Source organism: Manis javanica, chromosome 16 (genome assembly GCF_040802235.1).
Source record: "Manis javanica isolate MJ-LG chromosome 16, MJ_LKY, whole genome shotgun sequence".
Lineage (NCBI taxonomy): Eukaryota > Metazoa > Chordata > Mammalia > Pholidota > Manidae > Manis > Manis javanica.
The window spans coordinates 36,898,363-36,903,521 of NC_133171.1; the positions used below are offsets into that span (position 1 = coordinate 36,898,363).

The 5,159-nt window shown below is 38.3% G+C and overlaps 1 long non-coding RNA gene across 1 annotated transcript in view; it reads right to left on the minus strand.

Annotated features, from left to right (window-relative positions):
* Positions 1 to 448: 448 nt before the first annotated feature.
* LOC118969208 (uncharacterized) overlaps positions 449 to 5,159 on the minus strand; it is a 34,460-nt gene continuing 29,749 nt past the window's right edge. The window contains exon 8 of the long non-coding RNA XR_012126303.1: positions 449 to 2,348. This is a non-coding gene — a long non-coding RNA (uncharacterized lncRNA). The remainder of the gene's footprint in view (positions 2,349 to 5,159) is intronic.

A 5,159-nucleotide genomic window follows, 5' to 3' on the forward strand; every position in this document is an offset into this window, starting at 1 on the left:
TGTGACTTAAACACCTTTATAATGAATAAAATCCTGCTTTCTCAAGATTGCCAAACACTGTAAAAGTCTCTTTGATTCCATTTTCCATTTCTTCAAACGTGACAAATGGACTTCCATTCTCTGCCATAGCTTTCAGAGGAACTTCAAAACCATCAGGCTGATTAACATGGAGTACTTATTAGTCTAATTCAAGAATTCTAACCAATTGTATCCTCCTCTTCTCTAGCGCTATCAAGTATAAGAACCCTCACGTCCACCTGGACAGAGAATCACACTAGACAGGGGGCACTGCTGTTTGTTTGGAACAGAGTACGGGATCTGTGAAATATTAAAAACACAGTGCCATACCATTCAGGTAGCTCGAAGAGGCTAGAACATGCTGGGGAGACCAAAGAATTGCTTTTAAAATTTTGGAGCTCTTAGGAAGCCTACAGATTTCAAAGTGCAGGTGTACATAAATGTCAAAAGACAAAGACATCTGAGGAAATCAGACCCCAGTGGCAAGTGAGCAGTCACTTAGACTGCAAATACTAACGAGGCAAATCCATCTCTCTTCGCATTTTCATGCTGTTAATTAAGGCATATTTGTGTGTCACTAAACTTCTTCAAACAGATCAGCTTTGCCGCATAGGTGCAAGTAAGGGCTTGGAATGGAGTATTATTTCAGTCCACTTTATATCTTTACGATGTCAGCATTTATTTATAGTCCCTGGGCATTAGTTTCTTACCAGAAAAATGGAAACAACTGTCCCATAGTACTGTTTATGGGATAAAATGTAAAAAAGGATCACTACAGAACAGTAATGCCACCTCAACAACAAATTTTAATAGCCAAGTATTCATGGAGAGAACTTTGTTGCAACTGAACGGAACGAGCTAGTGGTGTGTTCTATTTAACAACTCACATCATTGCCATTGTGTGGCATGCTAATTATTAGGCATCAATAATAAGCCATGGATATAAGCATCTATAATTAGTATTGCTTTTATTGTCAAGTCCTTCTTAAAACGTCTCTCATTTCGCCCATTCTTCAAATCTGTAATCAGCATCAATGTCAACAATGTTTATAAATGTGGCTTCATATCATCACTCCAAGGAAAAATAACCCACATTGAACAGTCGAGCATTCCTCTGCCTCTGAATCGAGATGCCCCTATGTCCGGCGCTCAGTGCTTCAGCCCACGGTTCACACATGGCCCTTCCCACTGGGATTACGGGGCTAGAGGCAATGAAATGCCTAGACCCTGAGGCCACATCCTTCTTCTTCTTGGAGGGCAGCAGAGGGCTGGTGACAAAACAAAGAAGAGGAGGAGGATGCAAGTGAACTTGTGGACGGCTTTGCATTGACTTCTCACACCAGCTCCTTCCATAAGGCAGCTTTCGCCAGTGAGGAATCTGTACCTGCAAATGTCAATGACTTGCCCAAGGTCTCAGACAGAAAGGGGCAAAACAAAAATTTGAATTAAGATCTGCTCTACCCTCAACTCTAGTCTGCTGTGTTAGAGTGTGTCAGGGCAGAGGCCTCACACTCAGAAGTATACAGGTGTGTATACAGGTGTGGCCAAACCAGGCCCACAGCAGACAGGACCCAGAGAGAGTCCAAAATTGTGCAAAGTGGAAGTTTTGAACGAGAGTTGATGAGGATCAAGGATTAACAGGGAAAGGGAGGGCTCAGTCACTACATGATCATCTTCACTATAAGAATTTTGTCCTGGGAAAGGGATGAGCCCAGGAGTGTATCAGGCTGGCTTTAGTTGGAGAAGCAGAGCCATTATGCATGTAATGGGAATAAGGGTGTACAATAGGAATTGGAGTTTACATAATTGTGCAGGAATTAGGGAAAGGAAAGGTCTAGGAGAGACAGTCTGAGGACAACAGAGCCATTAACCAGCTCTCAGGAAGCACTGACTCCAGTGGAAAAGGCAAAGCTTGCAGAAACACCTGAGAGGTCAAGCACAGCCAGCCCCTGAAGCAGGGCTGTGAGAGGAACCGTGGGGTCTTAGGAGCGCAGTGGCCTCTGGCAGTCACTGCCCTGCATGTCTGGAGCCAAATATCTGATGGTGGGCCAGGGGCCACAGCTGGTCAGCAGGTCCAGTGGCCAGAAAGATGAGAGGGCCACCACGTGAGGACAGTGAGGCCAAGCTGGCACCCACCAGACATCTATTCATTCTTCTGCGTCTGTTTGTCTCTGAATCTGGTAGGCTTCCATTTCTGTATTTCCACTCGTTCCTCTCTTGACCAACATTCCAGGCTTAACCAGACCATCAACAGGCACAGTTCAAAGCAAAGAGTGATTACAGGACAATCAGTTAAGAAGCTATATTGTAGAAGTCCATGAAAGATATGTCTGTTGAAGAGGGAAAAAAAGTGAGAAGACAGAAAAAAAAAATATGAAGACTTGGCAATTCACTAAACAAATATAAGGAATTCATTTTAGAGTTAACATGAGCTGACAATAGAAATATAATTACTTATAAATGTTATAATTTATAGCAATAATTTATAAAAGTATAATAACAGTGCAATTCTCGCATTATCAAAGGATTTAAAGCCAACATATTAGGGGGCCCCTTTTCCTCTTACAGCAAAGTGTATTGTTTCTAACAAGAACATATTAAACTAACAATGTTGTTTTGAATTATCATTTTTAAAATTTCAAATGTGAACCTATTGTTCATAGACATGCTACCAAAAATTTTTAGACAGAAAACATTTCTTAGAGGTAATACACAATCTTACTCACTTCCAGTAGTGTTAGGGTGAAAATCATGCCAGATTGTCAGTTGTGAAGATCCTTTTGGAAGATTGAAGACCTATATTGTCAACAGCCAAAAGAGCAAGAGACATGCTCGGGATTTTGCTTTCCAGAATATTTGAGGCAATAAAGCAATACTGCTCCTGTTTCCTCCAACCACTGAAAAACCAAATCTCACCAGAATTCCTATTGACCCCCTAACCCATCCAAGATGACAACTTACTGACATTTCCCTATTTGACCCACAAGGTAAATAAGCGTTAAAGGACACAGGAGAAAGGGGTTTTCTCTAGCTTCCTTTAAAAACAGCAAAACAAACAGCTTTTCAGGAAAACCCACGAGAGCGCCAAACATTGTCTCCGAGGTGACACCACGGGCATAATGGAAGGGTCATTGGGTTGAGAGTCTAGGCAGCTAGTGTTTCATGTCTTTTCTCTGATACTAATTCGTCACTTTGTCCCTCTGAGAAGCTCCTTGTTTATCATTAAAATGAGTGAAGTACACTGATCATCGCTTTTCTTTTTATTATGGGAGTCAGTTTTCTTGCATTTCTTCCTGATGAGTCCAGAAGGTACTTGAAGGCAAGATCTCTGATTTATTATTAGAGTTTGTAGTCTTAACTTTTAAAATACTGCCCGGCATATAGTTGCTGCTCAGGATTTCTTAAATGAATATATGCTGCATAATAATGTAATAAAGATACAAGTTAAAGTCTTTCACATAACCAGTTTGAAAGGTAAACTATTATTCTAAATAGAAAAGTTACATTTCCATTTTCAGGTTACAGACCCCCCCCCCCTTGAGAATAGTTTTGTAACTACTTCTTAAATTATAAGCTAAAAGCAGGTCCTTTCGCTTTCTTCCTGCCTTGAAGGTAGATACATATGATGGCTGAATTGATGGCAAGCATCTTGTGACTGCATGGAAAAAGCTCAGAGATTTGCAAAAATGTCAGACCTGATATCATTGAATCATTGAACCAACTCTGCCATCCAATAATGTCGGGACTTCTTATTTGAGAAAAATGTTCCTTAAAAAAAAAAAAAAATTCTAAGCTAAAGTACCTTAAGGAATAGCCAGGATTTACTTAAGAAAAGACTATCAGGAGAAGAGATCTTTTCTAGTGAAAGTGATTAAAGACATGATATCTATAAATGAATAAAGCAGCTTAGAGGAAAAAAAACTATCCATAATGAATTAAATTACTAATACTTACTTTCTCTCTCAAATAAATAGATGTTGATCTGAAGTTTGTTACTAAATTCAAAAGGTATTTTATTCCAGAAGAAAATTAACAGCCTTTAGGAACCAGGGCATTTGTACATAGAGCAAAGAATTAGTTACACAGGACACAAAAGCATAAGGTAAAAATCTATACAATTATTTTAACTGCTTTTTTCCAGTGGAATAAAATGAATGAAAACACTTTCATGGTTACCTTAGAGTCATTGACTATGGTATTTTTCATAAACTATACTTAAAATAAACTATCCTCCAGAAGTAGGAAGTTTTTAATATACCAATGACTTCATTTTATTAAGACTGTTTCATTCCAAGGTATATGATTTTTAACCCAAATTTCAAATAATATTTACAAAAGAAAGACAACCTAAGTGGAGTTGGATTTTCTTTTTTCAGTTTAAAACAATTTCCAACAACCTATTAAACTGTGACTAAGGCAGTATGACTCAAGTACAACATTAGAAAACATAAGTGGCAAAATATGAAATCATTTTTTTATGATGAGATGCAGGGATTTCCAAAGTAAGGAGGCTAAATGAAAAAAAAAGATGAACAACCACCACAGAAGATGAGTAATCAGATAAATGTAACTACTGACAAAGACGTGACAAAAGCATGAATAAATCAATGGGGTAAATGGTTTTAAGGAGAAATGGAAAAAGGGAGACAATTATCCAATTAGGGCTAGTAGGCCAATAAAAGTGATAAACTCAACAGTGTCAGTCTCACTTTGACATTTTATTGTCAATGTTCAACATAGGCATTATTTTATGTAACCTATGGTGGTAACTGCTGGCATAAAAGCAGTTCACCTACACATTAAAAAGCCACTTTACAATTTGCATAGATTTTGATAAACTGAAGAAGAACCTCAAAGTCCTCAATGCCAAAACATATTTTCCTTTCAAAATATACTCTTTTAACAGCCACTGAAGTGAATTTTCTTGCAAAATGGTTTAATCAAAATACCAAATGCTAATTGATGAACGTGTTATTTGCAAGCGTCATTTAGTAACGAGATTTCACTAAAGTGAAAACCCTCCTTAGTTTTGCATTATGAAACACAGATGAGAGACAGGAAAAGCCAGAGGGCAGATAGTTAAATATTTGCCAACAAGCTTCTCCAAGTTTAGCTATCCAGTGCATGTTATATACTGCTTT